Source organism: Oxyura jamaicensis, chromosome 8, assembly GCF_011077185.1.
Source record: "Oxyura jamaicensis isolate SHBP4307 breed ruddy duck chromosome 8, BPBGC_Ojam_1.0, whole genome shotgun sequence".
Lineage (NCBI taxonomy): Eukaryota > Metazoa > Chordata > Aves > Anseriformes > Anatidae > Oxyura > Oxyura jamaicensis.
The window spans coordinates 10,206,922-10,226,022 of NC_048900.1; the positions used below are offsets into that span (position 1 = coordinate 10,206,922).

The 19,101-nt window shown below is 59.5% G+C and overlaps 1 protein-coding gene and 1 long non-coding RNA gene across 2 annotated transcripts in view; both read right to left on the reverse strand.

Annotated features, from left to right (window-relative positions):
* The window catches only part of PBX1 (PBX homeobox 1), a 117,568-nt gene that overhangs the window by 58,021 nt on the left and 40,446 nt on the right, over positions 1-19,101 (reverse strand). The window lies entirely within an intron of this gene.
* LOC118170578 lies at positions 735-17,462 on the reverse strand. The gene is made up of 5 exons (XR_004752789.1): positions 17,425-17,462; positions 17,366-17,370; positions 16,347-16,787; positions 16,055-16,170; positions 735-748 (listed from the first exon to the last, which is right to left on the reverse strand). It is a non-coding gene; the product is annotated as an uncharacterized LOC118170578 (long non-coding RNA).

The following is a 19,101-nucleotide window of genomic DNA, read 5'->3' on the forward strand; positions in this document are numbered from 1 at the left end:
AGCTATATACGTACGCAGATAAGATTTGTATTTAGCTGAGCCCTGTCACTGGCAGGCGTGTTATTTGCTCTTTGATCGCAGCCATTATTTGGGTTTAAAAACCCCCTCTGCCCAATGCGAGCGGAGGAGCCGGGCCCCGTGACGGCGGCTGCCGATGGCAGCGCGCAACCAGCGAGCAGCCCTGGAGGAGAAACGTTTGCAAACAATTCGCAGGCTGGGGTTTGCTGCTGGAACCACCTCGTGTTGAGATAATTAATCCATTGCCCGTTTACTTGTGCATCGGGATCCGTCGGCAAACAAGCCGCAAAACTCCAACAGAAACGCAGGGGCTGGGGGCTGCGGGGAGGGCTCGCCACCAGCGTTGTGTATGGCGAACGCAAAGGTGTCGAGCAGCTCGAAGGGAAGAGCAGGAGCTGCCCGTCCCTCAGGCCTCTGCTGACAGGCACATCGAGGGCTGGCTGCGGTGAAAACACAGCCAAAACAAGCCGCGGAGCTCTGCGTGCAAGCCTTCGTGACCTTTTGGGCCCGGTCTCCAAACTCCACGCAGACGAAACGTGCGTGGGTAAGGACAGAAAGCAGCTGAGGAAGCCGAAAGCCCTCCAGCTTTCGCAAGCACCCCCAGCACCCCAGGCTCTGACCCGGAGCCGCGGGGCTCCCCGGGGAGCCGGCCGCTGTGTGCACCAGAGGGCAGCAGTGACAAAGCCACCCACCGCCTCTCCCGGCCCCGAGCCACCCACGAGGCAAAACCCTTCTGTTTTCAGGACGTTTCTCACCTGGTGCACGCTGTATATGGAGGAAGAGGAGGCAGGGAAGAAGAAACCCCAACCCCTGGATGCCTCTCCTTTACAGAAAGCGTTTATCAGCCCGATGCAGCCCTGTGACAAACGGAGCCGGAGCCCTTTTTGAGGACATCCCCAAACCCTGACCGGGGGACCACAGTGCTCGGGCACCCGTGGGCTCCAAACAAACCCAACCCAGGTGCCGCTGCCTGGGCGAGGTAAACCCGGCTGTGATGGAAAGCCACGAGGACGGAAGGAGGAAGGCAGGAGAGCGGCGCTGAGGGGATGCGGAGGAGCTGCTCCCACCTGCAGCCCACCTCCGGCGTGGCGGAGCTGCTGGTGGCCGGTGCCACCCGTGGCGTGCCGGTGGCAGGGCCGAGGCAGCGCGGCGGCAGCCTGACGAGCGGGCTGGGATGCATGTAATCAGAAGGGTTATCTAATGCTAGTTTCATTCTAATTGAGTCACTACCATATGTCACCCTGCAATAACAACGCAAGCAGCATGCAACTGAATACATATTTAATTCACATAATGGGTACAACAGTAGAAGTAATCAAGGCAGTTTGCCATAAGCCATAAAGAAACGCCGCTTGTTCCTATCGAGGAGCGTTCTGCACGCGGGGAGAGAGCGGGATCGCCAGGGAGAGCAGCGGCGCTGCATTGCTGCGGATGCTGCAAGGGAGGGAAGGGGGGGGGGAAAAAAAGCCCCAAAGGCGCACGCACGCGCCCCTGCACGGCTCCAAGGCGAGGAGCTGATTCGACGCGAATGGAAATCGAAGGCGGAATATTGTCGACGGATCGTTAGCCCCTTCAATATAATTAACAGTAATGGATTTATTGGCAGAAACTTAATGATTTGAATGTTAAATACCGGCCTGGAATCTCACCGCGCGGTCCAGCCGAGGCGGTCGCTTTGTTTCCAGCTTCAGAAAGGGGCCGAGCATCGGGAAATAAACCCGAGCCGGGCCAACGCCGGGTCCCGCAGCGTGGGCTCGGCGGCCGTCCCCGCGCTCCCGCTCGCCCTCCGAGCGGCCCCGGACGGCCCCGCGCGCTCTCACTCACCGCCTTCATTTCCTCCCGCAACGAGAAGATTAATACGATTGAGGAGCACTCATCAATATCTTTGGACAGATCAACCAGAGTTTTCATTAAAGCCGTATTAATGCTTTTGGATGCACAGCTGCGGACGGGTTGGGCTTCAAAAATAAAGCCCGGAGAGGAAAGGGAAGAGGAGAGGAACAGAAAGGGAGCGGTGTCCGCTCCCAGCCGGGAATTAATGGCAAGCCGGCCCTTTCCCTCATTAGGGGCCTCTCCCACCAACATGTTTTGATGTATATTTCATGAGGATAAACAAACATTCATTTCACTTTGGGAAGGTGCTTGCTGTAATGTATTGGCAGCCTCACCGGCAATGAGGGGACATTAATTTCAATCCCGCTGTTTAAACACCTTGTTGAGCCCCCATCATTCATCCCCCGGCTCAGCACGGCGCGGTGGCGGGGGGCTGCGGGCACCCCCTCCTGCCCAGCTCCTCTGGTGGCCGAGCCGGGGCACAGAGGGGCTTCGGGCAGGGGCACGGGCTGCAGCATCGCCGTGCTGGTGCTCCTTGTCCTGCTGGGGAGCCTGTGCGGAGGCAGGCATCCCAGTCCCATGTCCCCACCTCAAGAGGTGCCAGCGGCCGTGGGACGGACTGGCAGGGCAAAGGAACCCGTCTCACCCCGTGGAAAAGGGCTGGAGTCCCATCACGGACTGCCCACCAGGCCTGTGCTCCCGCATAGCCTGCCACGGAAATTGCTTTAAAAGAAAGAGGAGGCTCTAAGCTGGCTGCTTGCATCGGGGGGCGGGCCTCAGCCACCCCACGGATCATCCCCAGAAGGCTCCTACCCTCCGGAGGCATCCACGCTCCCAGTCTACACGTGGAAATCTCCCTGGGGAACAGGCTCCAGGGAATATTTACTGCTACAGTGAGCTACAAAACCTGCCCTCAAGCTGCAGTAACTCCTCGCCACCGGCCGCTCTGGGTGCCAAGCCTTCACAAGGGCAAATTCGTGGACCCCAGCAGTGCCTGCTCAATGCAGACGCCATACGTAATGTTGCCACCTGATTTTTTTTTCGTGACTCTTCCCCAAGGCATGCCGCTTTGGCCGACTGCCGAGGTCGAGACGATGGGACAGGTGAATTTTCTGCCTGAGCCAGTCTGGCTGCTCGCAGGTCCTCCCAGGCTGCTTCTGAGGAAAGGCAGCAGGACGTTGTGGCTGCGCAGAGCCCTCCGCTTGTACCCTCCACCTCTGCATCCCCACTAGATGAGAATAAGAGCAGAGCTTTCCCCAGAGGGGTGCTGCAGAGCAGCCTCTTAAAGACAGGGGTCCTCAGGCCGGTAACAAAAGCCAGGCATCGCTTCGAAAGCAGCCTGGCCGGGACCCGAGACGTGAGACCAGATTTTCCGAGGAGCACCCACTGCACGCATCTCCCAGATCAAACCCTCTTCTGGAGGGCACCCGCAGCCAGCTCCAGCTGCTGGGCAGCTTCTCTCACCCACACCCTGCACTCCTCCGGGGGGTTTCAGGGACGCCCACGTTATATATACGTGAGAAAACGCCCAGAGAAGGAGGCAGCTCAGAGCAACACTCCAGAGCAACAAATGCCAGGTCTTTGATAAGAACCAGAACGAAGGGGTCTGCAAACAGAGAAGCTTGCCAGCCCCATGGCACCGGCTGGCAGAGAGCAGCTCGGGGGGCAGATGAGCTGCCCCAGCCTCCCCTGGTCTCACCAACTCCAGGCACCGAGTGTTTCGAACACAAGCAAGGACAAGAGCTCCGTGAGAAGCACAGCCAGGTCTGGTTTCCATCTCTGCCCATTTTTTTCCCTCCTGCTTTCGTTCTTCTGCCTCCCTTTCCGCTCACCACCTACGCCAGGAGCCACACGCACCGGGTAGACTTGAAAGAGGTTACGGGATCTGAGAGCACGCCGACAGCTCTCTGGGAACGCCGCGGAGACATTGTGCTTGCTTTTTATTACAAAGCACGCACAAAGACACGCAGGCACACACTCCCATCCATCCGCACATACACGCAGGCAATACCACAGCAACATTTCTCCTTTTGCTTTACTCTGTGTGATCCCCTTTGTGGGAACGCTGTCGAGGCAGCGCAACTGTCTCTCTCTCCCCGGCTACGTGCCCGCTTGGTTTCGAGAGCAAAGAGACTCTTTAAGAAGAAGAAAACACATTAATGCCTAGGAAATAGCTTACGACAGGGGAGCTGCCAGGCTCAGAGCCACCAGGCAGCACTGAAGGACAGAAGCTGTCGCGTCCCCGGACCAGGTGGGGATGGCCCCGAGGAGAGGCTTTTGTCAGCATCAGCTGCTGCTGGAGGCAGGGCTCCACCACGGCACTCGACGCTGAGCCAGCCTCCTCCAGGTCTTCTCCAGCAAGAAGTGCATTTTTTGGTGGTTTGGTTGAAAGCCACCGCGCCAGCTACACCTCCACATCCATCCCATACACACCCTGTCCTGAAACCGAAGGTATCCCACCGCTGAGGCCCAGCGAAGTTCCCCTGACCCCAAAAGCTTCCCAGCCCCGTTGGGGCCACCGCAGAATCCAACCCCATGGTCTGGAGCCGGGTGGGAAGTCCCAGGGTGTTCCCTCCCGCTGCCCCCCTCCCACGTTCAATAATCCTGTTAGACTGAACCCTGCCTGGATTAATCTCTTTCCCCGGACAAACGGGCGATTGTTCAGGCGTCACACTGGGATTTTTAGGGTTTGTGTGCGTTTCCACTGATCTTCTCTTGGCTTCCTTTGTAACTGGCTTTTACCGCTCCCCGACGGCACGCACCATTCAGTTCATTAACGTTTCAGATACAAATACCTGCTCCCCAGGGCTACCCGCAACAACCATCGGCAGAGCTTTGGGAACCTTCCCTGAGCTCGCTACCGACGTTTTGGTGGCCAGGAAAACCTGCGGCGACTCGTCCTTAAGCTCTCCCTTCTCCGAAGCTTGCTGAGACGAGCTCTACAAATACTCGACAGGGGCGGCCGGAGGCCAGCACATCCGGACATCAGCCTACTGAGCAAGGCGGGTCTGTCGCGTGCCTCGGGCAGCCCTGGATGAGGAAGGTCCTGCTGAAGTCAGTGGCATTTGGCACCCGAGCACCTGGGTGTAAACACGTCACCCGACCTGCAAAACACTCGGCCTGGAACATTAGGCGGCTGCTTTATGTCCTGCCCAGAGAATGAGCTGAGACCCCCCAGGAAAAGCAAGGAGAGCACCCGACGTGACCTTGAAGATGATGTTCGGGTTTCCTCCAGCAAGGTCTGTCTCCTTTTTTTCCAAGAGCCAAGGAAACGATGTGGGATGAAGCCACACTGTCTGTACCTCCCCTGAAAAAGAAACGCAGCCGTGGGGCTCCCTCCCTCTCCGGAGCATCCCCCCCCAACGGAGCCGGCATCTCCCAGGCCGCCAGCTCAGATTGCACCGTCACCCACCTGCATTCCCATCCGTATCTATCCATGCACACGTATCATCACGGGCACGTGTATTGCCGTAAAAATGGACAGGGCAGCATCTAAACAATTTGCTCTTTGACAAAAAAAAAAACAAAACCAACTTTTAAAGGTTCTTCACTCCCAACCCCGAATAACGTCAGCGTGTGAAGCCAGCAAACGCTCCTGCAGCGGCCAGATGTTCTCCCTGCATGTCCTCGCTCTGTTTGTATACTTCGGTGGCTGCACTAAGTTGAAACTCATCCATACTCTGCCTGGCCCTGCCAACACAAGCTGAGCAGGGGAAGCCAGCTGGACAGTGCGGCCACAGGACCACTTCCCGAGCTCCTGCATCCTCTGCCCGAGCCCGGCCACAGGTAGGGGAAGGAGCAGGCCGACCCCTCAGCTGCCAGCAAAGAGGAGAGGCTGAAGGCATCGCAGATCCCCAGCCGGGACCGCAGAGCTCAGCGGGACGCGCGGTGCTGCCAGCCCTCTCTTCGGCGGGGTGCTCGCACCCTCCGGTCAGTTTTTCCCCCAAAACCCAAGGAGAACTGGGAGAGGTGAGACTCAGTTTGGGGCCCTGAAACGGAACACAACAGAACGCTCCGCCAAGTCCTGCCCAGGCACAAGGACGGCCCGGGATGCCAAGGGGACCAAAAAGCCCCCAAATCTGAGCCCCCTCGCCCCCTCCCCTGAGCGGGATGGAGATAACCCAGGCGAAATTCCCATTAACCAGCTAATGCACAGAACGGTGCTTCCCAGCCGCGGCTCCTCGTGGCTAAATAACAGTCTTTATCCCCCCAATTTCCCTTCATCGTTTGTCATCTCCTTTCAAATCAACTCAGTATTTCCTGAATCCTCAAGTACTAGCAGACCAGAAGGAAGGCCAAGGAGGAAGAAGCGCTTCTGAGTCGCCTGAGAGCTGGGTAACGTCCCCACCTCCCCCCGTCCCCGTCCCCCCAACCTTCCCCCTGCCCACCCCGGACCTCGGAGCTCTTCCCAGGCGGTCCAGCAGCGGCAGGGCTCGTGCTCAGGGGAGGGAAGATAGAGCAGGAGGTTCCCAAAGATACGGGATTATGGCGGTGTTAGGGAGAGGCAGGCTGGGATCGCCGGCAGCCCCATTTTCTGCTCCCCCTTCCCACCCGAAATGAGCCCAGGCAGGGCCAATCCTGCCGTCTCTGAAGTCAGACAGAAAGAGACAACCTTTTTTTTTTTTTTTTTTTTTTTTCCTTTAAAATGAGGGACTGGTGCTTTTAAAAAGACACAGGACCCAGGGAAAAAGCAGCGGCAGCACAAGAAAAGGGTGAAGGCGGGGGGGGGAATTCCTCTGGAAATCATTAATACTCCAGGAACCTTCAGGACTGAACCTGAATACAGACACTTAAGCTCTCAGCTCTGCCATTAACGCTAGGGCCTAAATTATTGATCTTTTGCCTTTATCAGCATAACAGTCACGTCCCGGTATCAAGATCTAACTACACTGCGGTCCCTGTGCTGCAGCCACTGAAATAATTAGGAGAAATTCTCATTAAAGCGGAGTGAAAGGTTCAGAGATGGAGACAGAGAAAAGGGTCTGGGAGGGTGTTTAATGTCTTCCACGGGGTCGAGAGAGCGCTCTGATCAAATCCCCGCGCAGGGCCCGGGGATGACAGCTTATCAAAAGGAGAAGTACAGGCAGGAGGCTCGGCTGCGCGCACGCACCCCGAGCCAGAGCGCAGCCCCGCGCGCAGCCGCCGCGTCCTTCCCGGGGAGAGAATAAAGGAGGCATGAAAAATAAATACAAGGGAAAATAGAAATTAATAATGGAAAGGCCCACCGTGGGCTGCAGGCGGGGATTTGGGAGAGGGAGGCAGGTGTGGGGTAGGTGGGCAGGGGGTGCTGTGGCTGCAGCCCGACCCCAAATGCGCGGCTCCCGGTATCGATCCCAATGCAGCCCGTGGATCAAAAGGGGGTACGGCAAAACCAGAGCGAAACCACACGGCCGAGGGAGGAAGGATGGAGCCCATCTCACAGCAGCTCTGCTCCCAAAAATACTGCGGGAAAAATTAAAAAAGGAAAAACATCCCCTCAAAAAAATGACTCCCCCGCCACCCACCAGACCCAAAACCTCCTGAAATATTTCACAAAGCGCAGGGGGAAAAAAAATCCCAGTCTTGTGGGCTGCAGGAAGAAGCCGCTGGAGATTTCAGCTCGCCTGGGGAGGGGGCGATGGCGAGATATGGCAAGTGCTGAAGAGGGAGGGCGAGGGACGAGGATGGATGTAAAAAGCCCGTCCCCTCCCCCCCGCGCAGGCAAAGTTTGCCTATATTTAACGTCAACGCGCTGTAATTTAAAAGAAAAATTCCATTTCACTCGGCTAATCAGAATGGTTAGAGAGCCCATTACCACAAACACTGGGAACATCTGAAATTGATTATTTTTTTACTTCAGCCAGTTAATGAAATCCTCCAGCGACCACGAGCCAGGGCAGGGGACGGCCGCGCGGGAGCCGCCGGGGCGGGCAGGGGACGCGGCGCCGAGCCGCCCTCCGTGCCACAGGGAGAGGTGCTGGACGGGGTGCTGGAGCCGGGCTGGGCTCTCCTCCCACCATTTTGTGAGGCCGGAGATGTTTAGCATGGGCAGCGCATCCCGGGAGGAGCACCACATCATTAAATGTCTTGGGCTGGTGCGGCAGGGAAGAGAAATGCAGGATGTCACCGCCTGATAGGGAGAAGACTCCGAGGTTATTTATTAGCGGGCACTTACCCACAAACTGCATCTTCTCCATTTGCATTCGGCAGGCTGCAGCCAGCTTAGGGAAAGCTGGGGAAACGCAGGCGGGATGGAGGGAGCAGCACCTCACCGGCCCCCGCTCGCCCCTCCTGCCTGCCACCCGCCTCGTCCCCTCCTCGCCAGCCCCCTGGTGTCACCGCCACCCCCTGTGCCTCCTGGCACGTTCAGCTCACACCAAGCACGCCGAGGAAGCCGTGAGGTTTCCTGTCGATGAGGTTTCCGTGCCCTGTCCGTGCCCTCCATCACTGAGCTTCGAGCCCCGGGAAGCCACCAAGGTTTGTCACAGCCACGGGGCCACCCGAGCAGCACACCCCACAGCCTGCAGGACTCTCGGACTCGCTGCTGGGTGCCAAACCCCTGCCTGGAGCACCCCGAGGGTGCCCCAAGCCTCCCACCCTCGCCGGCAGCCGCGGGGCTGCGCTCCCTCCGTCCCATGGCCGCGGCCTCTCCCCCACCTCCAAAAAGTGGCCGGGTGTAATTACGCAGAAAGCTCCTCTGGAGCTATATCAATAAGACAGACGTCTGTTGTATCATTCTCTCTCAGTAAGGCATTTCTTCTCCCCAATTGCTCATATAGAATCATAGCCTAATAGCATGCTATTAACATAATTGCCAACACAACTAGTGTTCCGTGTCTCACAGCCATTTGCTTATTTTGCCATAAAGAATATCAAAAAACAGCCCCGAAAACCCGCAGCCCGGCATGGTGGCGCTGGGGGCAGACCGTCCTGCCCTACACCCGGCTCGGCCGGAGGTTTGGGGACCCGCCGGGGAGGGGACGGGCACCGGCGCCCCGGTGGCAGCCGCGGGCCGCGGCGGCAGCGCCTTCCGACCAGCCTCCCAAGCAGCCGTGTGCTAGGATCTAAACGGATTCTGCCAGGCGAAATGAAATTCCCATTATTTTTAATTAATCCTTAATTAAAATATATTACTCCGCAGATTCCGCAAATCTCTCTTAATATGCAAATGCGGCCCATTCAAGGATATTTACATATCATTAATTAAAACGGCACATTCTTTCAGTCTAACAAGCTGGGAGCCGTGGCTGTTGCCACACTGGCAAGGAAGCCCAGCCTGGCACCGCCAAATCCAGCCGCTGGGAAGATGTTCGGTGTCACCGCAGGAGGCGCGGGATGGAGCTGGGCCGAGGGGACGGCTCCCGAGGCTACGCACACCGCAACGCCAGGCGATGGGTCTGGGCCATCCCGGTCCGGTCCCTGTGGTTGTCCGTGCGGGGAGGTGCCACAGAAGCACCCCAGAGCCCGGCTGGAGCAGTGGGTGCACGGCCACAGGGCTACCTCCATGCAGGGAGGCTCTGGCAGAACCCTGTGCACGGTCCTGGCCCCGATCTCGGGGTCAGTACCCACCCGCACGCATGTTTGGGGACAGCCAGTTCTCCCCGGGCCGTCCTGTAGGGCTGCCTGGCTGTCCTACCCAGATCCCTCACCAGGGAGCACTCCCACGCTGCCCTGGCACACGGACATCTCCCGGCTCCCAAACCCAGACATCTCCCTGCTCCCAAACCCGGACATCTCCCTGCTCCCAAACCCAGACATCTCCCTGCTCCCAAACCCAGACATCTCCCTGCTCCCAAACCCGGACATCTCCCTGCTCCCAAACCCAGACATCTCCCTGCTCCCAAACCCGGACATCTCCCTGCTCCCAAACCCGCCGCCAGCAGCACCCCTGCCCAACACCAAACCCACTTGGGGCCGGTTCACATACAGCAGGACAGAGCATCCCAGCAGCAGGGGGCAGACCCTACAAGTCAGCACCACAGCCCAGGTGAAAGCACGGAGGAGGCGATGAGGTGTCGAGAGGGAAGGAAGTTTTCCATCACCAAGTTTCTCCCTCCGTCACTAAGTGGGTGTCCAGCTCCCCAGAACAAGCCTGCACCTCTCCCCTCAAGTCAGGAGCAAAGGCTCTTCGGGCAGCACCCCAAGAAACCCACCGAGCTCCACCAGGACGGCTGGGATGCCCAAGCACACCCACGGCAGCCTGCACCAGGAGGGGACCATCACCCCCAAGAGGGCTTAGAGAGCTCCCCGTTATCGCTGGTGGCTTTCAAGGCTACCACGTGCTGGTGGCTCAGCGCCCCGAGCCCGGCTGGCAGCTCTGCCTCCTCAGGGAAAAGAGCAGAAAGCTCCCGGCCAAGGAAGGCCACCGGGAGCAGAAGCGTCTCCGCGTTCACTGCTGGAAACAAAGGCTGGCCAGCACAGAGCTCTCCCCCGTCACCCCTGGGCCGCACGGCTCCTACGAACCAGGAGGCTTTCAGCCGCAGGACCGATCTCCAGGAGAGTGACAGCCACTTTCTGCGTCTCTCAATGCTGCCGCTATCTGCCTCTAGACAGAGCAGGCAGCAGAAAATCAGCGAGCAGCTCCTCCCGTTGGGCTGACAGATACGCTCACCAACAATTAATACGGCGCTGTCCTCCTCCAGTGCTTTTCATCGGAGGGCTTCAAAGTGCTTGAACGAACTCGTCTCCACTGCGCTCCAGAGCAGGAGCGACGTGTACCAACCCCTCTGCGGTGACGGGGAAACGGAGGCGTGCTGCCCGCTGCCTTGTCCCCTGCCACCCAAGAAGCTGAAGGCTTCTGAGCCCAGCTGCGCCGCCTGCACCATCCCACGTGTGCCGGGACAGGTGGCTGGGAGCACCGTGGTAACGAGGAGGATCTCTAACAATCCTCCTGCATTAACAGGAATCGCATCAGAGCTAGCAAATGGGTCGCTAGATGTTACCAAACGCCACTCCCAGCCGCCCTGTGCCCCCCTTTAGGCACTGGAAGGATGCTGTAAGGTCTCCCCGGAGCCTTCCCTTCTCCAGGCAGAGCCTCCCCGACCCCCGTGCCTCTTTTTGCTCCCTCTCCCGGCACCAGCCTTTGGCAACAAGGGCATCCTGGGCTGCGCAGGGCATCAGCCCGGCCCCGGAGCACGCGCCATCCCACATCCCAGAGGCACCTCCCGCCCAGCAGCGCCGTGCCTGCCCAACAAACCAGGCCCCTCGGGTCACACGAGGCCCTGATTTCCTGGGTCTTCAGGGGGAGAAGGGGAGAGACAGTCACACCACCTCCAGCCACGGAGAGAGCACAAAACACGCTGCTCAAAGCGAGATGCCTTGGCTGCGTTTCGGTGCCTCCCGTGGCTGGGAGAAGGGGCAGCATCTCCACGTAACAGACCGGTGCTCGCGCTGAGCCCACTGTAGGCCACGGTCACCCCGTTCCACAGCAAGGGAACCCTTCTGTCAGCAGGCTGAGCCTTTAACCAGCGCGTCCGAGCAAAGCGGATAGATACTTGCATTTCTTTCTCGCTTGGCTTTTTTTTTTTTTCGGCACAGTTCGGGGAAATCATCCTTGTTTTACCCTGGAGTGTCCCTTCCGCAAGCACGCACATCACTTAACTCCTCCTCAGGCCCCTTTGCCATGCTGGTCAGCACTGGTACGGCCAGGGCACCCACTGGGCCATGTCCCAGCCCCCTGTAACAGGGGAGGGCTGTGCTACCTCCGTAGGCTCTCTGGCACCGGGTCCTTTCCTGGTCCTTTCCAAGTGGGACCAGACCTGGGCTGGGCGTGAACCCCACCCACCCCACACCCTCACCTGCACGCAGGCGGTTTTGGAGGCCCTTCCTTCCCCCAGCACCACAATCTCTGGAGCCACCAGGCTTAAACCACTTTCCAGAAAAGCCTCCAAATTGTCCAAATCCTCCCCCTCCCCCCCCCCAAGGCTGACCCCAACCCCAGCGCCACGACAGCGCGCGGACGGCACGCCCCGAGGTGCCAAGTGCTTGACGAATTACGCCAATTACGGCTCCCCTGGCATCGCTTGCAGCAGAGAGGTGTTTTAACCTTGGTGGTCCTGGCCCGCGGCCAGCCGAGGTGATTAAACCGCGGCTCCCCCCGCTCTCCCTTCGCAGCTCCAATGGCACGTGAAATCGCTCCTCGCCTCCTGCCGCACCCGGCCGAGCCGCCCGCGGCCGCCCGGACCTGTGCTCGCACCGAGCGGGGACAGCCGTGGGATGAGGTCTCCTCCTTGAGCTCCAGATGTGCTGCTGTGCCCGGAGCAGGGTCAGGAGCAGGGCTGGGGTCCCTGTGCTGCTCCCCAGGTCGGGGGCCAGCACCTGGGTGCCACCGTCCCGCTGTTGGGGTCATCCCCGTGGGGCTGGGGTCATGGAGCAGGGGAGCAGGCACCTGCTTCCCCTTTTCACCCTGCTGCCCCTCTCAGCGAATGAAGCAAAGCAAAAAGAAACACAGCCGTCTGCTCTGGCTTCAGCTCTTGCCAAAACAAGCCCTCGAAGCCAGAAGTGGGGCAGCCAAACCCCACCGAGGCCGTTGGGGCCGATGAAGGGGACAGCGAACACGAGTGCAGGCAGACCCCAGCAGCCGGCTCCCTGCTGCTGCTCATCTCCAGGATTTACGGAGAGGGTCACACCCGGGGACAGGGGAGGGGAAGAAGCCCACGGCCACGTTTCTCCCTGCCCATCGAGCTCAGAGCTACAAAACCCACCAGGGACAAGGGAAGAGGCCACGGTGCTGTGATGGGGCTGGAGGTCCCCGGAGTTTACCAAGCACCGAGACACCAAACCCAGGGCGCAAAGGGCTTCCGAACGTCCTGCAAAGCCTGGTCCTCGCCCCCAGGGCAGCACGGGCTCCTGCTCTGCTCCTCCATGCCCTGCAGAGCCCAGCAGCTCCCAGCACAGCCACCAGCTCGCCCCGACCTGGGGGGACGGCAGGGAGCAGCCCCGCGCCGGGGGCTGGCTGCAGCGACGCATGCTCCGCCGCGGCACTAATCCCACATCAACATGCTCAGCCACAGCTGAAGCAGCCGACGTAATGAAAAAGACTATCCATGAGGAGATAATTACATTACAAAACTATTTTAAATCAATGAGAGCCAAGACGGATGTGGGGGGGAGGGGGAGGCTGGGGACAGGCTGCTGTCACTCCAGGTCTCCTGCCACCTCTGCAACTCCCCCAGCAGCCGCAGGGCAGGGGGACCCCAAACCCTGCTGCACAAGGGGCAGCGTGAACCCCCCCAAAATTGCTCAAGAACAGCAAAACGTGGCCCAGAAACAGCCACATTTGGCTTACGGTGCCGCTGCTCTCGTGACGGGCTGTGCGTCGCTCCAAATTTGCCAGACCCGGAGACGGGGGGGTTGCAACTTCTGCTTAAAACGCCTGGCGGAACTAACCCCACCGCGAGGCTGTGGCTCGCGAGGAAAGCCAGGAGCACGGAAGCAGCCAGACGATTTTCAAGCCAGCGCTTTTACACCTACCGGTGCTTCCAGGTGGCCCCGGAGCACACGGCGTGGCCGCGGCCGTGCCAGAACGCCATCGGCCGGGCCAAGGACAAAGCCACCACCTTTGCTAGGACAGCACGTCCAGCCTCAAGGAGAAATCCCAGCTGCGCAGGGAACGGCTTGAACAGAAAAACCAGCTGGAAAAAGGGAAAGCCTAGCACCAGGCGAACCCCTACAGCACCCGCTGCCCCCCCCGACCCCCCTCCCCGCCTCCTCTTTCGCCTTGTTCTCGCTCTCCTTTCCCAGGCCGGGTTTAATTTGACACCTTGAGCTTTGGTAACGAGGTGGGGAGAGAAGAGCCACAGCGGAATTCATTAGGCTGAGCACTGCAGGGCCCGCTCTCGGCGCGCTAATGACATCGGAGGATAGGGAAACGAGACAGCCGCCACGCCGGATGAAATAAACATGAGCACTGTCAGCGCTGACAGCAAAAGGGACAAAATAAGGCAGGTAGAGACCTTTCCCCATCCGCTCAATGCAAAGCGACAGCTTCCACAGCCCCCTTCCCGCGGCTCCCCTTTGCCCTGTGCTCGGGGAAGCGAAAGGAGGGGGGAGAAGGGGAAGGGAAGGGAACCGAGCGATGAAACCACCCCGCCGTGCCACGCCAGCTCCTTCCAGCACAGGAACCCCTCGTGCCGCCTCCTTCCAGCGGGCCGGGCACGACCCCAGGCTCTGTGGGTATTTCACAAGCCCCCCCGTTCGGTCCCCGGGCAGCAGACCCCAAGAGCTGGTCCTGCAAATGTTCCTCTGGTAATCCCCTGAAAATAACTGGTTTTTGGCAAGAGCTGAGCTGAGAGCTTGGATGACCAGAAGCAGAGCAGCAGCTGGGGAAGGAGAGCGGTGCAGAGGAGCAGCCTGCTTGCGGGGGGTCTCCACTTACAGGGGGGGGAAGGAGACTCCAGGAGAAAACCGCCCTCCCGCAACAGCTCACCAGGTTTGGTGCTGGGCTGCAGGGCAAAACGCTTCCCTCTCGGCACCGCCCGGTGATGCTGAGGGTTGGGAAACCACCAGACCTACAGCAAGACGGGGCTGCTGGCCCTCCCAGCACTAACTCTGCTCCCCCTGGGGATGACTGCCGGGCTGAACGCGGCTCCGCTTCGCACGTTGCTCTGCCCACCGCGTCCTACATCCACCAGCCAGGACACAACCTCCTTCGATGCTCCTGATACAAGGTGAAGTGCTTCCCAACTCAAAAGCAGATTTCTCCTTTCTTTTCCTTTCCTTTCCTCCAAAATTCTGGGCGGCCCCACCACCCCACCAGGAGCAGAACTCCTCCCAGCCACACCACAGAGCTCATCTGCCCGCCGCCAGCTCGGGAGGTGGATGCTCTCTCCCCATCGGGAGTCTGAGCTTTCTGCTTGCCCATGGGGAGCCGTTTGGGTTTTTTTTCTGGCTGTGCAAAGTTTCCAGAAGTTTGGTTTTTTGTCCAGCATCTTCACTCAGGCGCTGTCAGTGCTCCCAGTTGTTGGCTCTGCTCCCAGGACACAGCACACAGAAGGGAAGGGCACCCAAGGGAAATAAGGCAAACCTCCAGAGCACAGGAGCCCAGCTCACCGCTCCGGTAACAGCTCCTGCCCTGCACCCTGTCTCACCGAGGCTCACAGACACACGTGCCTCGGTGTCCCCGTCCATTCGAACAGCAGGATCCCCATCTGGCCCTTTTGTCCCCCCCCTTCTGAGCACAGGATGGCACTCATTGTCAGCTGCGCGGCCACATTTGCTGGATGTTTCGCCACCCTGATTTCCACCCCAGCGAAGAACCCCACACATTGATGGGAACATGGGACCCGTCATATGGTTTAAATGACCCCGGGCTGTTTCCAGAAGTCCACTCAAAGGCCAGGAACACTTCCAGGCTCAGCCGCTCACCCTCGGTTCCAGCCTCTGCTTTTATTTCCTCCCCCCACTCCCCCAAGCATCCCTTGAAAGCGAATGGCAATTGAGTTTGTAAGTCCCTATTCATCAAGGAAATTAATTCCTTATGCATAATTCATTTCTTTTGTCAACTTTTTTTTTTTTTCTTTTCCTTCCCCCAAATGCTCCCAAATGCATCGGGAGTGGAGGCGGCGGCGGGAGAATGGGAACACGGGAGGCCGAGGGGCGGGAGGGAACAGCCTGGCTGTGAGCTGACCAGCCTGTGCCCCGCGCCCCGACCCCCAGTCCCCAAATGTCACCCGCCGTTTCTGAGGACGAGGAAGGCCCCCGCCGAGTCCGAGCAACCAACCAAGCGCGTTTGGTGGTGGGATGGAGAGGATCCATGGGTTGAAAGCCCCGTGCAGTGTCTGCGTCGCTGCCTAAGCCTGCAGGCAGGTGACCGAGGACGGCCTTGCTGTACTCGAGCGGCGTCCCAAGGGACAGCAGAGCCCCAGAAGAGGTCCCGGGCACCCAGCCCGGGCTGGGAGAGCCGGAGCCACGTGCAGCGCCGTAACCCCGGCAGAATGCTGCCGGTGCCCGCGGGGCCGGCTAGGACGGCGGCTTGGGTTACGGGCTCGGCTTACCGCTGACCTCCCCGCATCTGTGCTCGGATCTCCTGCCCGGCCAGCGAGCGGCTTCAGATACGTGCCCAAAAAAGACTGCGGCCTGCTGCTAATCCCCAGACTTGACGAGAAGCTCACGCGCGGCGCTCACACCCACTTACGGTGCCCTCCCACCCCACGAGCTGGGAAACCCCAAATAAATAAAGCTTAATTGCTGCTGCTCCGACACAGCGCGCCCAGGCAAAGCCCACGGTAGCCAAACAGAGAGCAGAGCCCTGGGATTTCCTGACTCCTTCTCAGACCTGACCCTCCAGCTGATGCTCGCCCAGAGCCAACACAACCACCGCCTTACCTGCAGAGCTCCCACCTTGCACCAAAGTTCTCCCCCTGCTAGGGAGGGGAAGGTATGTGCATGGTGACGTTGGCTTTGGTTGTTGCCTCAGCATCCGCAGCACTAAATAACGAGGGGAAATTAAGGGACGTGCCGAGATGACGTTGCCACCTCCCATTCTACAGCCCCGGCCGCATCCTGCCCCGGCCCACGGAGCAGGAGGCAGCATCCACGCTGCTCCCCGTACTAAATTTGGCCGGTAAGTAACGCCACCTTGTCACGGGGGTACAGGGAGTGTTTGCAACGCCCCATTTAGCTGCACTGTACTCCTATCCACAGGCTTCATCAGCATATTTCAGCGGCGCCTTGATGGATGAAGATAGATGGGAGAACATCATCCTTGGTGAAATCACTGTTTTATCAAGGTTAAACCATCCTCACGCTGCGCCACCTCCCTTTGTTGCTTCGTTTCCCATCACGAAATTAACGCCAGACGTAAGGACCCCGGTCCTCCTCTCCGGGGTGGGCAGGGAGGGGACACACGCACGGCCCTCGCCCACCCCCGTGCCTCTCTCTGCTGAGCCCTTCTGGCTCTGGGAGCCACAAGGAACCGAAGAAACCCCCAAATCCATCTGGGTTTCATGAAGTTGCCTCTTCTGTGTCATGGAGAGCTGGTGAAAGCACAGCTCTGCTGCCCCTCAGGTTGCTCCCCCAGCCCCTCTCCTTTCGCCCATCTCTGCATGCTGAGAGCCAGGACGGTGGGGAGCAGAGGACGAGGAAGGAAAGCAGGAGCCGGGTGGGCTCTCGGTGGTCCCAGGGACAGGATCCAGGCCAGATGGCCTCGTGGTTAAGGTCCGAGCTGGAAGGGAGGCACCACAACCATGACCCTTCCCCATGGTGAGCGTGGCTGGATGCGAGCCTGGGCGACCCAAGGAAAAGGGCGCCAGAGCCGGGGAGGGGGGCAAAGGCTTTACAAGTTTGTCCCCAGCCCAGGTCCACAGGGACAGAGAGCTGTCACCTTCTGACACCCCTGCAGCAGGCAGTGGGCTGATGGATGTCCCCCCAGCTGGCAGGCCGAGCTCCCCAAACCCCTCCTAGCTCCCCCGAGTGCCATCCCCTTCAGGGGACGTGTCCCACAGCTGCTGTGCCGGGCCACCAGGCAGAGCCAGGACCCTTCCGCAAACCCAGCCTCGGCCCAAATGCTTGGAAAAGCTCCACCAAACCCCACCACGGGGTCTCTGCAAAGGAAGCCTCGTCCCCCCGTCCTGTTTCACCAAGAAGGCGAAATACACCATCACTGGAGGGCCAACCCACCTGCCCAAGGACGGACATCGCACGCTGGCTGTGGAGCCTCCTGGGTGAAATCAGACGAGCCCTCGTGACCCCACACGTCCACCCCGCTGGAAACCCTAGATGCCAGGCTCCCAAGTCACTTTGGCCCGGGCTTCGGAGGCCTCTCGGGGCTGGCTCGTCCCTTCTCCAGCGGCGAGGCCCCAGCGGGAGAAGAGCACCTGTTATTATCCTCGTGGCCTCGAGCCAGAGGCTCGTCTGAGAACACGATCCCGGTGCCTGGGGAATACGTCAGCACAGGCAGTTAAGGTAGACAGCACGCGGCTTCTAAACGGCCCGCAGGACACCTTGCTACGGCCCCAGGGTCCTAAATACCTCCTAAAACCTGCGCCCCCTTTACAGCACTGCTCTCCATGGGGTGCCACGAAGTTACAAGAGTATCTCCGGGCCCGGGGCCAGCTGCCGTTTTGTGTGGTCCCCGTTAAACGCCGACGGGTCAGGGTGCCTCCTGCAGGGAGACCTGCTTCACCCCTCACTTTGCAGCCCTGTAACAAACGGCCAGCCTGGGTGGGTTAGGATTATCGGACTAGGATTTCTACCCGACCCGCCAGCTGGGTAAAAACTGCGCTGCACAGACTGCCTTGGTGCTTCCTAACCAAGGCTCGACGGCGTTTGCAAAGGAGAAATAAAGGAAAAGAAGGCTTGCAAGGAACTGATCGTCCCTTCCTCCTCCTTTGCTCTTTCACCAGCAGGGAAAGCACCTCTGACACGCAGCGTGGCAGCCAGCAGCACCCGGGGAGCAGGGCACTTACCGAGCCCGCTGCGGTACCCACTGCCTCCGGGGCCACCTGTGAGCACGCACCCTCAAACTTTCCGGGAGAGGCAGCTGGAAAACTGCGGCTGCTTTTATGCTTTGGGGCTGTTTCCCCGTGCAAACAGCTCTGGAGCAGGGCAGGAACTGTGGCCGCTGCCCCCTCCCCTGCCCGCTGCCCCCGCAGAGCCCCAGTTTGCAGCCCCGAGCCCCGTGGGGATGCGAAGCTTCCCGGGAAGCTTCCTGCGAAGCCGCTGTGCTGCGGTTGGCGTGCGCTCCAAAGCACAGCGGTTTATAGCCCTTATAAAAACATTTATGTAGAAACTGCATGTTCCTAGGCTTATAAGGCCAATGTCCTCAGCCCCAGGCAGGCCCCAACACCATATTCAGGCGCAGGGAATAAGCCGGCTTCCCGGCGAGCAGAGCACATCCAAAGCTGGACACGAACCAGCCAGCATCTCCGAAAACCTCTCAGAGAGCTATATATGGCTTCTGGAGCCCAGGCTGGGTTCGCGCTGGGAGAAGAGGCCAGGAGAGCTGCGCTGACCAGCGCTGGAGGCACAGAACCGCGTGCCCAGAAAAATAAGGGAGGATTTACAGCAATAAAAAGTGGAGCAAAAGGCAGAGGGAGGTCTCTTTCTCTTGTCAAAACAGCTCACCCCATCAACACTGCAGCGAGGTAAATGAGAGCCTGGGTTAAAACAGCCCCAGCTTACACTAGGATCCTCAAAACAAAACAAAGCGCTTGGGGGCGGGGAGGAGGCAACGCAAGCGAGGCTTTCTGCAGTACGGATGTCCCTGGGAGCACGTAACTGCAGAACTCCGAAACAACACGGATCTGGCTTAGCACGAGACAGCCAGGCTGC